Genomic DNA, 18,863 nt, shown 5'->3' with positions numbered 1-18,863 from the left:
AATGTTTTATGCCACATTAATATAATTAAAGATATGGATGGAAATGGAAAGTATTATGCTAAGAGAAGTCAGTCAGGTGGTGAAAGACAAATACCATATGATCTCACCTTTAAGTGGAACCTAATTAACAAAACAAACTGGCAAGCAAAATATATCCACGGACGTTGAAATTGATAACAAACTGACAGTAACCAGAGGGTGGGAGAAAGGGAAATAACGTGGGAAATAAGGAAAAGGGATGTAAATGAACATGAATAAGGGACCCATGGATGGAGCCAAGGGGGGATGGGATTGATGGTGGGAGGTCGGCATGGGTAAGAAGGGGGGAAAGTGTTGGTGGGAAAATGGAGACACCTGTATTTGAACATCTATAAAAACATATATGATTATCTCAATAGATAAAGAAAAAGCATTTAAGAAAATACATCTCTTTATTATAAAAATCTTCAATAATTTGTTATTAAGGGATATACATCAACATAATAAATACAATATGAAACAACTTGATATCCAGCATACTCAGTGGTGAATGTTTGAAATGAAAGCTTTTTCTGAAAGTCAGAAACAAGACAAGGTTGTCCATTTTCACAATATATACTTAACACATTACTGGAAGCCCTAGCTAGAGCAATAGGGGAAAAAAAAGACATCCTAATCCAGAAAAACAAAGTAAAATTTCATTTACAGATGATATGAATATATATATGCATATATATGTATATATTTTTTCCTAAAGACTCAACTAAAAATAGTTGAAATTAATCAACAAATTCAGTAAAGTTGCTACATAAAATATCAATGTAGAGAAATTGGTTGTATTTCTATATGCCAACAACATATCTTTAAAAATCCATTCATGGTACCATCAAAAATAAGAAGATATAAGTCCTTCAAATAATTGAAATACATGTACAATAAAAAGTACAGTATTTGATAAAATAATTTCAAAAATACACAAACAATTGGAAAGATATTTCATGTTCATGGGTCAGGAGAATTATTATTGTTGAAATGACCACACTATACACAAAGCCCTGTGTAGATTGAATGCATTCTTTATCAAAATTCCAATGACATTTTTATAGAAATAAAAAAATACCTAAAATTTGTATGAAAACACACACATATGAAAGCTGAATAGCTGAAGCGATTTGAGAAAGAAGAACAAAGCTGGAGGCATCATATTTTCTAATTTCAAACATTACTACAAAGCTATAGCCATCTAGATCAATGGATCAGAATAGGGAGCCCAGAAATAGGGAGTTTGTCATATATGGTCCACTAATGTTTGAAACATGTATAAAGACAAGCCAAAGCAGCTGGAGCCACCGCTTGCGCGTCCCAAGAACAAAGCTGCTGGATTGGCTGATCAAAGGCCTGATTGCCTGCCAGGGACCACACCTACAATGCCTACCTAACACTTGCGCACCCTGCAGGGCCTACTAGCTCTCCAGGACAAAGACAGAACACCCAGCAGAGGGGAGCTGCAGGGCTAGGGGAGTCTGCAGGCTGAACAACAGTGAAGAATGTGACCCAGGAAGGGAGAAAAGTGAAACCAATCCTTCCAACCACCCCCTCCCGTTGCACAGACAGGACACCAGCAGAACTAACCTGACCGGTTTAAAGCCAGCAGAAGATTTTTTTTTCTGTTTTTTTTTCCTTTCCCCCTGAATTCCTTCTTCCTCTCTCTTTTTTTTTTTCTTCATTCCTTCTTCCTCCTATCCTTTACCATTTTTATGTCTTCTTCCTGCCTTCTTTTATCTATTTCTATGTTTTAATTTTTGTTAAAATTCCTTCTTATCTTGCCTCCGATCTTTCTTTATTCCTTCTTCCCTCCTTCCTTCCTTTCCTCCTTTTCTATTTCCTTTTTCCCTCCTTCCCATCTTTGTTTTTTTTTTCTTTTTCTTTTCTTTCTTCCCCCCTTTCTCTTTTTCCCACAGGTGAGACAACAAAACCTGGAGTGCTGAAAAGACTAGAGTTAGACCATGTTAAACCCATAAACGTCAGCTCAAGACCAGTGAGCACAGGAGATTAAGGAGACAGCACCACCGAATCCCATTGGCATTCTACCATAGAAGTTCATATCATAAACCCAGGGAGTCAGAATAGAGCAATTTAAGAAGCAGAGGCCAACAAGAAGAGCCTCACAAACAATGGGAAGACAAAGAAACAATTCCCAAATGAAAGGAAAGGAGGAAGTCTCAGAAAGAATGCTAACTGAAAAAGAGGCAAGTCAACTACCAGATACTGAGTTCAAAGCAATGGTCATCAGGAAGCTCACTGAGCTCTCTGAGCTCAAAGAGAACTACCAGAAACTACAAGGAAACTACAATGAACTCACTGCAAACTATATCAACATGAAAAAGGAAATAGAAACTATCAACAAGGGCCAAGAGGAAATGAAGAATACAATTTCTGAACTGAAGAACACAGTAGAAGGAATAAAAAGCAGACTTGATGAAGCAGAGGATTGTATCAGCGACCTGGAGGACAAAGTAGAAAAAAACACCCAGAAAGAGCAAGAAAAGGAAAAGAGGCTCAGAAAGAATGAAGAGGCAATAAGGGAAATGCAGGACAACATGAAACGTAACAATATCCGTAAAATAGGAATACCAGGAGGAGAAGAAGAAGAGCAAGGGATAGAAAACCTGTTTGAAAAAGTAATGATGGAAAATTTCCCTAATCTGAGGAGAGAAAAAGTCACCCAAATCCAGGAATCACAGAGAGTCCGAAGCAAGAGGAACCCAAAGAGACCCACTGCAAGAAACATGTATAAAGAATGCTCAATGAGGAAAAAATAATTACTTCAAGAAATGGTGCTGAGAAATCTGGTAAATACATGCAGAAAATTAAATTAGACCCCCATCTATGTCACTCATAAATATTGACCCTTGATAAATTAAATTTTAAAATATAAGACGTGAAACTATAAAATTGCTAGAAGAAACCATAGGAGAAGAGCTCCTGGACATTGGTCTTAGCAAACATTTTCTGGATAAGACACATAAACACACAAACAATAAAAACAAATATCAACAAGTGTGATTACATCAAACTGAAAAGCTTCTGCACAGGAAAATAAACAATCAACAAAATGAAAAAGGCACCATATATGGAGTTAATATGCAAATAAAAAGCTTATACAACTCATTAAAAATAAACAAGCCACTTCAAAAAATGTGCAGATGAACTGAATAATCATTTTCCCAAGAAGACATACAAATGCTACAGGCACATGAAAAATGCTGGACACCACTAATAATCAGGGAAATGAAAGTTGAAAGTACATACAATATCAACTAATATATGTTAGACTGGCTACCACAAAATAACAAGAGATAAGGTTTGGCAAAATGTGGAGAAATAGGAACTGCTGGAAGGGCTATAATTTTTTATAGTTCCTGTGTAAAACAGTAATGATGTTCCTCAAAATTTAAACATAGAACTATTATATGATCCATCAATTCTAGTTTGGGATAAATATCAAAAAATAAAAGTGAGATATTGAAAAATATCTGCACTGTTATGTTTAAAGTATCAATAATAGCCAATATATGGAAACAAGCTCAGTATCTATAATTGGTTGAGTAAAATAAAAACTATGTGGTATTTTGTAGAAAGGATGTCATTCAGTTCTGAGATAAAAAAGGAAATCCTGCCATTTCTGACAACATGGATGGATCTTGAGGGCATTATGCTAAATGATATATGTCTGACACAGAAAGACAAACACCATATGATACAACATATGTGTGAAATAAAAAAGGAAAAAGTTGTGCTGTAATAATAGAGGGTAAAATTGTGTTTAGCAGGAGGTAGGAAGTGGGGAACTGGGAAGATGTTAGTAAAAGTGTGTAAATGCACAATTAGAAGATGAATAGATTTGGGGGATCTAATCTACAGTATTTCAATCATTAATACTATTGTATACTTGAAAATTGCTAAGAACTAGATCTTAAATGTTTCAGAAAAAAAGAAATGATAATAATATGAATTTATGGAGGTATTATCTAATGCTACAGTGGTGATTGTATTGCAATATATAAGTATATTAAATTAACATGGTGTATACCATAAACTTACACAGTGCTATATGTCAATTACATTATCAATAAAGAGTGCTTTCTCAACTTTTTAATTCTTTTGAAGACATGTGCATCATAGAATGTAGTGTTTATTTTTTCTTTCTTTTTCTTTTTAAATTTTAATTTTTTATTGTTATTCAATTACAGTTGTGTGCCTTTTCTCCCCATCCCTCCACCCCACTCCAGCTGAACCTTCCTCCCTCCCCCACCTCCAACCTCCCCCTTGATTTGGTCCATGTGTCCTTTATAGTAGTTCCTGTAATCCCCTCTCCTCACTGTCCCCTCCCCACTCCCCCCTGCCCATTATTAGATTGTTCTTAACTTCAATGTCTCTGGTTATATTTTGTTTGCTTTTTTCTTCTATTTATTATGTTCCAGTTAAAGGTGAGATCATATGGTATTTGTCCCTCACCGTCTGGCTTATTTAACTTAACATAATGCTCTCCAGTTCCATCCATGCTGTTGCAAAGGGTATAAGCTCCTTCTTCCTCTCTGCTGCGTAGAATTCTATTGTGTAAATATACCATACTTTTTGGATCCACTCGTTTTCAGAAATTTATATGGAACCATAGAATGTAGTATTTAAAAGGACAAGTTTGTAGTAGTTTTATAGCTGATATTGAGAAATCATTTAAGTCTTTCAAAGTAAGCACATATTTTTAAATAATTACTATTTCTTTAAAAATTGCTATCCTTACCAGCCTCCTTCATCCCATTGCCTATTCACAATTTCTACAACATTTTTATCCTTTGTAAGGTAACAGAATTTCTTACTCCTCAAAAGGGAAGTAGAGTATTAACACCCCATAAGGCTTCTCCCCATTATACATGAAATAAATGTGTGAATTCTAAAGTGAGATTAATATTCTGAATAAAAATATTAGGAATTTTAAGACTATCTTGATAATTTTAATCTTTTTAGATCAGAAAAATCACTGCTTTACTAAAGGCAACTTTATTAATTCTAATTAGACACATAAAGAAGAGAATGAGAAGAGATGAAAAATTGTGGCCAAGTAGGTGGAAGCTGAGCCCAAGTGCTCATGCACCCACCATGGGTTTTCAACTGATCTTCTAACAAATGACCTGACCAATCAATGTAATCTTAGCTGATATTAATTTTAATATAATTTTATTATATTTCCCATTACCATGTAGTTCACTTATACCCTCTCATCAGAATCACCTCTCAGTTGTCCAGGTCCATGAGTCTAACCCCTCCACCCCCTAATTTCCCCTCCCAACTAGCTGTCATCTGTTCTCCATCTATGAGTCTGTCTGTGTTTTGCGTATTAGTTCAGTTTGTTTTGTTACATTCCACATGTAAGTGAAATCATATAGTGCTTGTCTTTCTTTGACTGGCTTATATTCACTTAGCATAATTTTCCAGGTCCATCCATACTGTCACAAAGGGTGAAATTTTCTTATTTTTTACCACCATGTAGGAGCACGGAAGAGGTTTTTCATTGTATGGTAAGAGATTTTACAAGTTGAAGGGGAAATACCCTGCATGAGGTGCCTGAAGCAAAGGAGAGAGTAGAGGAGAGAAAGCACAGCTTGGTGGCTCCAGCCCCTCCAGGAGTGTGTCTGTTGGGCAGTCCCACACAGGGAACTCCAAATCCTAACTAAGAGAGACTTGGGAGGATATAGAGAATCTGGGAGACTTGGGCTACATACCTATGGTGAGCAGCACATCCATGGCTTCAGCACCAACCAGAAGAATCCATGAGAGAAATTCTGGCTCAATATGGAAATTCTTGGAAGTCTGTGGCCAGCCCTGACCAAGAAAAATGATTTGCCTTTTATGGAAGTGGAGTGCACAAAGAGCCAGGCAGTGTCTTGGAGATGCAGTGTGGATACCACATAGGGGCTTTTTATAAGAGGAGAGCAATCTCACCTTTAACTGGAACATAATCAACAGAAGAAAAAAGCAAACAAAATATAACCAGAGACATTGAGGTTAAGAACAATCTAACAATAACCAGGGGGGAGTGGGGAGGGGACAGTGAGGAGAGGGGATTACAGGAACTACTATAAAGGACACATGGACAAAATTGAGGGGGAGGGTGGAGGTGAGGGAGGGAGGTAGGTTCAGCTTGGGTGGGGTGGATGGATGGGGATAAAAGGCATACAACTTTAATTGAATAACAATAAAAATTTTTTTAAAAAGAGGAGAGCAGAGGCATGGATGAGCAGGGAACCTGCATGTATGCAGCAGCCCTACGAACAAAAAAGGCCAGATTCAAAATATGAGTCATGCCCAATGAACCCAGGTGGCCAGGAAGAGTAGAAGCTTGTACAACAAAGGGATTGCAGGGCCCCATCCAGTAGGGCTGGCAAGTGGGAGGGTCTGCATGTAGAATGAAGTATTTGGGTCTGAGCCTCCTGCAAAAGTGGTGATCGAGGAACCAGAATTGCCAAGCGCCTGAGATTCCTTGTAGCCAAATATGGCCACCCACACCACAGAATACAAACCTATGGGAAGGGGAAGACTTGCCCATTCCTTACCACATGATCATATCAATAGGTGAAGAAAAAACATTGGATATAATCTAGCACCAATTTATGATAAAAACTCTCAGCAAAGTGGGATTAGAGGGCACATCCCTAAACATAATAAAAGTCACATATGACAAACCAAGTTCCAACATCATACTCAATGGGTAGAAACTACTAGCCTTCCCTTTAAGATGGAACAAGTCAGGTATGTCGACTTTCACCTCTCTTATTCAACATTGTACTGGAAGTCCTAACCAAAGCAATCATACAAGAAGAAGAAATAAAAGGCATCCAAATTAGAGAGGAAGAAATAAAACTGTCATTATTTGCAGATGGCATGATACTGTGCAAAAAGAACCCCAAATATTCCACTGAAAAACAACTAGAACTGATAAATGAATTCAGTAAAATAGCAGGATACAAAAGTAATATCCAGAAATCAGTTGCATTTTCATATGCCAATAGTGAACTAAAAATAGGAAGTTAAGAAAATAATCTGATTCACAATTGCTAAAATAAACTACCTAGGAATAAACCTAAACAAGGATGTAGAAGATCTGTTCTTGGAAAATTATAAGAAAACTGAAGAAGGAAATTGAAGAAGTTACAAATAAATGAAAGCACATACCATGTCACTAGATAGGAAGAATTAACATTATTAAAATGTCCATACTTCCCAAAGCAACCTATAGATTCAATGTCATTCCTATCATAATTGTAATTACTTATTTCACAGAACTAGAACAAATATTTCAAAAATTTATATGGAACCCCAAAAGCCCTTCATATCACCACCTATCCTGAGAAAGAACAAAGTTGGAAAATCACACTACCTACTATCAAACTCTACTGCAAAGCCATGGTAACCAAAACAAGATGGTACTGGCATAAAAACAGACACATAGATCAATGGAACAGAATAGGGATCCTATAAATAAACCTATACCTTTGTAGTCAATTAGTAATTGACACAGAAAAGAAGCACTTACAATGGGCTAAAGATAGTTTACTCAATGAATGGTGTGGGGAAAATTGGACAAATACATGCACAGAAATGAAATAAGACCACCTTCTGATACCACACACAAGAAGAATAAATTTAAAAATCAAAAACTTAAATGTTAGACTTGAAACCATAAAAATCCCAGAAAAAATATAGTCAGCAAAATCTTGAATATTGCTCATAGAAATTTTTTATCAGATACATCTCCCAGGCAAGGAAACAATAGAGAATATAAATAAATGGGACTATATCAAACAAAAATGTTTTGCACAGCAAAGAAAATTATCATAAAAAAGAAAACCCACAGAATAGGAGAACATACTTATCAATATATCTGATGAGTAGTTAATATCCAAAATTTATAGAGAACTTACAAAACTCAACATGAAAAAAATGAAAAAATGGGCAAAAGACCTGCATAGACATTTCTCCAAAGAGGACATACAGATGACCAATAGACATGAAAAGATGCTCAGTGTCACTAATCATTAAGGGAATGCAAATTAAAACCACTGTGAGATATCATCTTACTCTTGCCAGAATGATTATCATCAATAAATTAACAAACAAAAAGTCCTGGCAAGGATGTGGAGAAAGTTAGGAACACTTTTGCACTGTTGCTGTGAATGCTGATTCACACCAACAGCCACTGTGGAAAGTGGTATGGAGGTACCTCAAAAAGTTAAAAATGTATCTACCTTTTAACTCAGCAATCCCACTTCTGGGAATATAGCTGAAGGAACTCAAAACACTAATTAGAAAGAATAAAAGCACTTCTATGTTCTTTGCAGTGTTATTTACAATCACCAAGATATGGAAGAGGCCCAAGTGTTCATCAGTAGATGTATGGATAAAACAACTTTTGGACATTAACACAAAAGGATACTACTCAGGGGTAAAAAAAAAAAAAATACCATATGTGACAGTATAGATGGACCTAGTGAATGTTAGGCTAAGTGAAATAAGCCAGTCAGAGAAAAACAAATACTATATGATTTCATTCATATGTGGAATCTAATGAATAAACTGAACTGACAAGTAAAAGGGTACAGAATCATCATGGAGAGCAGGATGAAAGCTGCAGGGAAGGTGAGGGGATGGAGGGATTGAACAAAAAGTAAGAAGGAGTCATGGACATGGACAACAGTGTGGTGATTGCTGGAGACAGGAGGGTATAAGGGAGCTAAAAGGTAATGGAAAAATACAATTTCATATAATGAAAGAAAAATAAGACTCTCTGCTCTATCTGGGACTAAGGCAACTGCTGCAAATCTCAGCCAGGACAGTGATGAATTGATCACTGTATTCAAATTAGTGATATGGAGACCTGCAGAGTAAAGGAATCTGTTATTTTTTCTTTAGGTTAATAAGCATTATGGTCATTTGAAACTTTAATTTTGTTACTTTTTGAACAGTGGAAAAGTAATGGATAGGGATGATAAATCCAAGGTCCAAGGACCTCCATTACTGTGTATTATAACTGTCTGCTTTCAAACAAAAGGGTTACCATCATTAAACTTCCATTGCTTAAATTGTTTTGTAAATCATATGATACTCTCATGAGATTAATAAAATATTAAGAAACACTTTTTAAAAAATTACTAAGATGTCTGTTTTGTGTACAATGGGGAAATGATGTTTTAGGAAGTGTGTGCTGAGACGATAAGGGTTCTAGAGAATGGGGCTGAGAAAGACCACCACACCTCTCACCCTGCCCTTGACCAGTTCTGCCTTTAGATTACCCATATTGAGATACCAATTTAATTTTTGTATATGTACATATATGCACACACACACACACACACACACACATATATTTTAAAGCTAACCAAATTTGAAAATTGTGGAAATAACATATATAAAATTGTTAACTAAAGAATATTGTAAAATATAAGAAAATTTCTTTAAATTTCTCTATAAAATGGAAATGACAAGAGTCCCATAAATTATCAAGAATGTTATATTAAATAAATAATGTTCAAAAATGCAGACAACTGTAATCGAACAACAATAAGATAATTTAAAAAAAGACAAAACTCCATATAAGTTTAAGAGCTTATTTACTAGTGTGTTTTCTAGGCCCATATATTGGTTAGCAAGTGTTACAACTGGATGGCTTGAATTTCTTATGATGATGCTTTCAAAGTGCTTACAATTTCAGTTTTATTCTATTGATACTTACTGGCAGATACTAGCTGCAGATCTTCAAATTTCTAATTTTTAAGGTACTTAATTTAATCAGAGGTCTCTAAGTGTCTACACACAAAAATGCAAAGTCATGTGTGTGGTTTTCAAATTCCAAAATGCACTGCGATGTTACCTGGAGTTTTGAACTTTGATTAAAAGCCCTCTGCGATGCAAAATAATGTTATTAATTCATCCAGACAGTTATCTCATTGATCACATTATGTGTCTAATGAGACCTATACCAAGTGTTTTCTACTCTAGAGATTTGTTAGCCTTGAACACTTGTATTTATAGCGTTGATTTTATCTAGAACTGCATTTAGCTGTCTCTAAACACTAATCAATAAGCCAGAACCCATAGACAGAAAAAGTGAGAGATTATGGCTGTCAGATGTAGAAATTCCATTTGTCAAAGATTAAAACAAATACACAACTCTAAGTGTTTCTGTAATATCGCCTCTTCCCATAAAATGGACACATTAAAGTATAAAATTCCCATAATGCCCTAATTGTGTTTGTAAAAAGAAAAGAGGGGGAACTATTCTACTAGCTAACAGTCATTACAAAATTTTGATATAGTCACGTATTAAATAATGTATGTGGTCAATGACAGATATCATACATGGCAGTGGCCCCTTAAGATCATAGTGGTGCTGAAATTCAACAAATTGAACAATATGTGATACACATGATTTTTTTTTCATCTGTGATGGGAGCAATATTTGTGGGGCTTGGCAGTAGGTTCACTTTCACACCACCTCAATTCTGAGCAACAGATTACATCTCAGTCAGCCACTGACCTGTTTTCAGTACAGAGGAGCCTGTCCCCACAACATTCCATATTCAGAGGGCACTATTGCCCTCCCTGAAGTTACTTGATGGTCTTCAGAGTGCATTGCTGTAGATTCTTTATTGAGTACCTAAGGTCCTATACAAAGTCACAAGTTCAAAGGATTTACCTTAACAAGCCCACAAGTACACAAAAACCACATTAATAAATACCTTCTGTGGTAGTGTGGAGCCAGCCTGTCTCTGTACTCTGGAAATATTTTCAGTTTGTAGTAATGTAAAACATAGATATGTTTTATTTGCTTCATCAGTTCAATGACAGAGAGAGCCCTCTGTGCCAGGTAGGATCAATGGTACCATGCAAAATTTTCCACTATCAATATATTGAGTCCTCAGTTCTATCCTCTCTATTTTAAACACCCTCTTTTTATATAAATATCACAAATTTCCTTATCCAACCACTGATCCAGCATGTAATGTAGCCAAAACCACATTGCCATTGCAAACCCTATGTTCCTTATCTATTCATCTTGATTTCTTATTCCTCCTTTTCCCCAGGCTACTTTTTACCCCCAACTCTCACTATTGTGGTGATGATGCCTACCTAGTTAGCTTCTTGTCAATATTTCCAATCAATCTTTCCTATGTTCCTGTTCATGGAGCAGCATTGACAGCTTAGATGTTGTACTTCTTGACCCTGTCAAAAAGAAATATAAGGAGGTCTTATGGCACAGTGTTTATAAAATCTACAGCAATGTACATAAATATTATAGGGCTCCACATTCACTCTCTACTCACTGACTCAGCCAGAACAATTCCCAGCCTTGCAAGTACACTCATGGTAAGTGCCCTAAACACATGTATTATTTTTAATTCAGTTATACTCTATTTTTGCTGTACCTTTTCTATTTTTAGATGCACACATACTTACCATCATGTTTCAATGTTCTTAAGTTGTAAAATACCCATTCTCTAGTATGCTCTTTGGATTATAAACCAGAATTAAAATATTTGTTAAATTATTAAATATATTTATAATTTCTGACATTTAATTTATTTTTAGAATAATCAACTCAAATTAAATATTGCATGCCTATAATGCTAACTGGGATATTCTTTTAAAGATTTGGTTGTGCTATTCCAGCATCTGAGTACATCTTCCCAATATCAAAGGCTCAATCACTATGTATGACCTATCCTTTGAGATTCCATATAATTCATTATTTGAACTAGATTACTTCTGATATACTTTTGGCAAACATGTTAAAAATAATTCCAGAATATCAGATGTAATCTGGGACTGTTCTAGGGGGGGAAAAAAGCATATTATTTACCTAGTTACAGCAGAAAGTTCCAGAGTCCACTGTAGTCTTTCTATGGCTATAGCATGTTTCAAAGTCAGTGGGCTGGCTAAGCAATGGGTGCTCTTGTGACAGCCATGGGAATACAGGACTAAAGTACCAAAGCTATGGAGATACACCAACAATTGTTAGTCTCCCTGGGAAGTGTTGTCTACTCACAAGTGTTATTGTCAATGACCCACCCAACCGATATGTTCCCTTTGAGTTTAGGCTCTTTTTATTTTCAGTCACTTCCCAAGTCTTATGTGGTAGAGAGCAAATTAATTGAGCTGCTGAATCCAAAAATTTTACTCTCTCCTTAAAGCATCCAGCAACAAGGTTACCAATAGCTCTCCTTGCTGTAAGACAAGAAGTGGTTTGGAGAAAAAACAATAGAGTTGCTGAAGAAGGAACTTTGGGCTGTGAAAGGTGATCACATATTCATATAAATAAAGCTGGTCTTAAATCTTGGCCTAGTCCAGATTTAAAGGCTTGGGAGAGAAATTAGTTAATTTGTGTTTTTAATAAATTGAACTTTTCCATATAATGAATGAATGTAGAAAATATTATTGTGGACCTAATGTGATATCCCAAGTAAGCAAGGATATTGATATGGATATATGTAGTTGTAAAGTTGGAAAAATGAGAAAAATCAGAATATTTTGGGGTTACATTGGATTAGATTTGAAAGAGTGAGTTCTACAATCACAAATAAATCATAGGATTCTGCCTTGAGTGACTGAATGGATGAATATGTCATTGAATGATATGGGGATGACTGAGGAGAAACACACTTGATAACTGGTAAACAAAATTAAAATTTAATGTTGAAAATATTATGTTTGAAGTGTCTGTGGAATATTCAAGGACAAATCTCATGTAGGAGGTTCCCTTTACTACTGGAAAGTACAAGGGAGTAAAGAGGAATGAACTAATTAATCTACAGCTACTCTTTATTTAACATGTCTTACGTCACTGAGTCCAATATACATTTACAATATTAACTAAATTCTCTCTAGAAATTATTTTAATAAATAAGAGAAAATATACATGTAATCTCTGGTTGGGCAGCCTTTCCTAAGACATTCTGCTAGATATAATTATGTCAGAGGTGCTGCTTGAGCTGTCTTTCCAATTTTTGTGCACAAGTGAACAGTAGTTAGAATAAGCATCAAAAATAAAAAAGCAAAGGTGAATCTTAGGATAGCAGAGTCACATGAACAGAATTAAGAGATGACTTTGAAGGATTTTCTGTTTGTTTTATTTTCCCACTTGTCTATTTGTCTATGATGCTTGGTAGTCAAGGACTGGAATGGAAAGTGATAGCTGAAGTGCCTTCAGATGCTCTACTTTGCTCTCAGTAGCTCTCCCTCCAAGAGAACCTGCTGTAGAGCAGACAGCTGACTTCCAATGCTGGGCCTTTAGATCTGCTATGGGACTCACAATAAGGTAACACTCCCATGGGCTACTCCCAGTCAGTGAATGAATATGGTGGGAGTACCAGAGTCAGAACATTTCTGCCTGCAACAAGGTAGTGTATCAGGCAATCTTCGGATAGGGAACGATTCTATCCAACCCCAGCCAAAATTTGCAGAAGTCTGCTGTAGTTTGAAATCCTCCTTCTATTCCTACCCTTTCACAGATGTCAGTTTTCATTCTGGTCTAATGGATCAATTCACCTTCTGCTCTTTTCTACTTTATTCTTCACAGACATTTCCCCAATAAACCTCTTATATATCTGATTTAGTCATGGACTCTGCTACTTGTGAACCCTGAAATGACAAATTCCTAAAAGGGTGACTATCTCAAATTTGTATTCAAGGAGTTATTTTATTTATTTTTGGGTTACTAAGATGAAACACAACATTTGAAAAAATAATAGCAGATAATTATTAAACATTCACTTATATGTCATGTATTACTTTTCTTTCAATGTTTTAAGATTTTATTTTATATCTTTGGTTTATACTAATTGGTTAATTATGTTTGAGTGTGACTGTTTTTTGTTGTATTCTATTTTTTCTGAGGCTTTTGCATGTGCAAATTTATAACTTTTACCAGATTTAAGAAGCTTTAAGCCATTATTTATTACAACTTTGTTTTTTGCACCTATTCTTTATTATTATTATTATTATTATTATTATTATTATTATTATTTTACTTCAATAATGCTATCCATAGGGAACATTTTTTAGTCTATTTTTCTTGTTTTTCACATTGGATACCTTTAATTGATATGTTTTTAAGTTTATTCACTATTTCCTCTATCATATCCATTCAGCTATTAATCATATTCAGTATTTTTAAAAGATTTTATTTATTTATTTTTAGACAGGGAGGGAGAAAGAGAGGAACAGAAACATCAATGTGTAGTTGTTACTCACACACCCCTTACTGGGAATCTGGCCCACAACCCAGACATGCCTCCTAGACTGGGAATCAAACTGGAGACCCTTTGGTTCATAGGCTGGTGCTCAATCAACTGTGCCACCCCAGCTAAGGCAGTATTTTTTAATTTCAGTTATATATTTCAATAATAAAATTTCCATTTAGTTTTGATTTATATTTTCTATTTCTCTGCTGAAAACTTCTATTTTTTTCTTAATTTTCAAGAGTTTAGTTTTATCTTATGGAGATAACATCAATTCTAACAACTTCATATATTACATTTATAGTATAAACATATATTATGTAACGCATATTTTATGTTATAGTTATTTTATTATATACTATCACATCATATTAATTATATTATGTAATAAACAGTGAGATGTAAAGAAAAACAAAGACAAAGCCAGAGATTATTTTGAAGTATAAGAGTACATGTTATAACTGTAGTGTCATAAATTACAATAGAACATAAGGTCATAGTTGGTTAGTCCAGTTGTGATCATCCAATAATAATGCAGCTTGCGTACATATGGCTCATAATTTTGGTTACGTTATTTCCTTGAAACTGCAAGGCTAGCATTATATTGACTTTTGGTCATCTTCTTTCTTTTTTTTTTTTTAATTTATTGATTTAAAGGAGAGAGAGGGAGAGAGATTGATTTGTTGTTCCATTTACTGATGTGTTCATTGGTTTATTCTTGTATGTGCACTGACTGAGGATCAAACTCACAAACTTGGCATACTAGGACAATTCTCTAAATAACTGGGCTACCTGGGCAAGACCTAGGTCATATTTTCTTTGGTCAGACTAACCATGCGATATGATGCATTCTCAAGTGGCCAACAAGAGAGAATGTCCATAATAAAGTCATGTTTGGTAATAAGGTTGGGGTTGGCATACAGTGGATTTATCTGCTAGTGTTGCTGTCCTTGCTGGTATCATAGACAAACAGGGGAAGTAAAAGAAGTTGATATGAAAGTAACAGCAAATAAACATAGATATGCTGTATAGAAGGTTCTCAGTACTTGTTGAATAAACTAAACCAAATTGCTTTCACTCTTAATTCATCAGTTCTTAAAGTAAAATTAGAAATTAAATCAATATCTCATTTCACCTATGTTTTATTTTTTTTTCCTGGAATCTCCAATTACTTACACTTCAGTATTCATTTAATACCATTTTTCCTGACATTGGTTAATAAAATTATACATCACCTGTATATTGTGTATTTATACCACAGGTCCAAGGTTTTTTGTTTTTTTTTTAACTGCATGTGATTATCTGATTAAATCATGTATGTGAACATGTTTGATGTTCAAGTTCATTGTATATTGATGCATTTGTTATTATTTTTCTACTTCAATATTTTTAGGCTTAAATTTTTTTGTGAAACAAATGGTAAAGTGAATGACTAAGGAGAAAAATGAAATAGGTAAGTGTGTACAAGGAAAGGGAAGCACTAGAGACTATGGAAACTGGATGGATGCTGTAAAACACACTCACACACTATTTATTCAAAAAATCAAAACAAAATTGTAAAACAAAATCATTCAGTCAATAAATATGTATGGATATATTTTGCATTCATGATGCATTCATGCTTCTAATTCATTGTCTCTCTTTTGTGATTTATGTTAGTCTGGTTATATTATTTCCAAGACTGGCAATTCTTTTTCTATCAAAGGCTAGATAGTAAATATTTTTAAATGTTTGGGTCATATGGTCTCTTTTACAACCATTCAAATTTACTATTGTAGTGCAAAAGAAAACATGCACAAATATAAATAAATGTGTCTGGACATGTTCTAATAAAAACATATTTATGGAGAAACAGTTATGCCTGTTTTTGGCTTGTGAGCTATAGTTTGCCAACCTCTGTTGCAAATGGAGCAAATAGAAGTTAGTGATTAGAGTCCTAATTCAAACTGATATTCATGCCCAAAATTTTATAATTACTTACTTCAATTATGTGACAATTTCTTTGTAAGTCATTTCTGCTCAGTTTGGATGTCTTTTTAAAGTAGATTTTTAACCTATACTTAATTTGTCTCCTTTTTTACAATAGTCTTATCTCTTTACAACTTTATTATTAATGGTTCATTTGCAATTGATAGTGGGATTGCTGGTGGTAGTTATTTTTGCAGATGTGGGTTTCTCCCCTGGGATTTGTTCTGGCATCACCTGCACAACAGCCTACAAGACATGGTGGGCAGAGTGACCCTCAGTCAACAAGCTACAGGGAAGTACTCCCCAAATAATGACCCAACGACAAGCACAGGCCAATTACATCCAGAGAACCAACATAAACAGCATAAAAGGGCATCCCAAGAGCATCAAGTTCAGGAGATCAACGAGACTGTACAACTGAATTTCACAGATCTCCTACCATAAAAGTACACCCACAAACCCAGGGAGTCAAAACAGATCAATTTAAGAAGTAGAGGTAAACAAGAAGACTCTCACAAATAATGCAAAGACAAAGAAACAACCTCCAAATGAAAGGACAGCATGAATCTTCAGAAGGAGTGCTAAGTGAAATAGAAGCAAATCAACTATCAGATATTCAGTTCAAAACAATGGTTATAAGGAAGATGAATGAGCTCAGTGAGAATTAACAAAAATTACAAGGAACTTACTTTGAATTACACCAGAATGTGAAAGGCCATAGAAACTACCAATAAGAATCTGGAGGAAATGAAGAATACAATTTCCGAATTGAAGAACACAGTAGAAGGAATCAAACGCAGGGTAGATAAAAGAGAGAATCAAATCAGTGAGCTGGAGGAAAAGGTAGAAAAAAACTCCCAGAAAGAGCAAGAAAAGGAAACAAGATATAAAAAGAAGTAGGAGGGGTTCAGGGAAATGTAGGACAATATGAAATGTATTAATATCCTCATAATAGGGATACCAAAAGGAGAAAAGGGGGAGCAAGGGATAGAAAACCTGTTTCAAACAGTAATGATGGAAAATTCCCATAATTTGATGACAGAAAAAGACACACAAATCCAGGAAGCAGGGTGGATCCCATTCAAGAGGAACACAGATTCTCTTGAAGACACATCATAACTAAAATGTAAAAATTCAAAGACAAAAAGAGAACCTTAAGGCAGCAAGGGAGAAACAGGAAGTAACATACAAGGGAGCCAGAATAAGGCTAGCAGCTGACTTGTCAACAGAAACACTGAAAGCCAGAAGGGAATGGCAAGAAATATTCAAAGTTATGAAAAGGGAAGGCCTGAAACCAGGTCTACTCTACCCAGCAAGGCTCTCAATTAAAATGAAAGGCAAAATGAATAGTTTCCCAGACAATCAAAGATGAAAGAATACACCTCCACCAAACAAGCACTACAAGATATGCTAAAGGGGCTGATTTGAGAAGATAAAGAAAAACACTGAGAGAGAGGGGGTAACATAGGTACCAAGGGAGTAAAATAACAATGAATAAGTACCTGTCAATAATAACCTTAAACGTAAATGGATTAAATGCCCCAATCAAAAGACATAGGCTAGTTGAATGGATGAGAAAACATTACCTGTACTTTTGCTGCCAACAAGAGAGACCCACCTCAGAACAAAAGACCTACACAAAATGAAAGTGACATATTGGAAAAAAAAAATTATTGCAAGCAAATGGACAGAAAAAAAAATAGGTTTGTAATTCTCATATCAGACAAATTGACTTCAAAACAGGGCCATAAAAAGAGAAACAGAAGAACATTTCATAATACTCAAGGGAAGAATCCATCAAGAAGACATAAACATTAAAAACATATATGAACCCATATAGGAGCCCAAATACATATGTTCCTGGAAACAATAGAAATGAACCCACAACAGCCCAAAACTTATTATGTCATGGTGAAGTCAGTTCTGAGAGAGAAGTTCATAGCAATAAACACTTTCCTAGAAAAGATACAAATATTTCAAATAAACAATCTAACCCCACATCTGTAAGAACTGGAGGAAAAACTACAAACAAATCTCTGAGAATATTGAAGGAAGGAAATAACCAAGATCAGAACAGAATTAAACAACATAGAAACTAAAAGAAAATTCAAGGGATCGATAAATCCAGGAGCCCGTTCTTTGAAAAGATAAACAAAAACAAACATTTAGTTAGACTCATTAAGAAAAAAAGAGAGATGATCAAATACACAAAATCAGAAATGAAAGAGGGGAGATTACAACCATTACCACAGAAATACAGAGGATTGTAAGAAATTACTATGAAGTACAGTATGCCCAGAAATTTGAAAACCTGGGCAAAATGGACAAATTTCTAGGGAAAAAATAATATTCTAAAATTGAATCAAGGAGAATCAGAAAGTGTGAACAGACCAATAACATCTGATGAAATTGAAGCAGTAATCATAAAACTCCTGGCACAGGAAAACCCAGGACCAGACCATTTCACAGAATTAAAAAAAAAAAATTAAGGAAGAGGTAACACCTATTCTTCTCAGACTATTCCAAACAATCCAAGCAAAAAGACTCCCAAACACTTTTTATGAAGCCAGCATCATTCTAATCCAAAAACCAGATAAAGACACAACAAAGAAAGAACTCTAC

This window comes from Desmodus rotundus, chromosome 2 (genome assembly GCF_022682495.2).
Source record: "Desmodus rotundus isolate HL8 chromosome 2, HLdesRot8A.1, whole genome shotgun sequence".
NCBI classification, from domain to species: domain Eukaryota; kingdom Metazoa; phylum Chordata; class Mammalia; order Chiroptera; family Phyllostomidae; genus Desmodus; species Desmodus rotundus.
Note: the sequence above shows the minus strand (reverse complement) of the source record.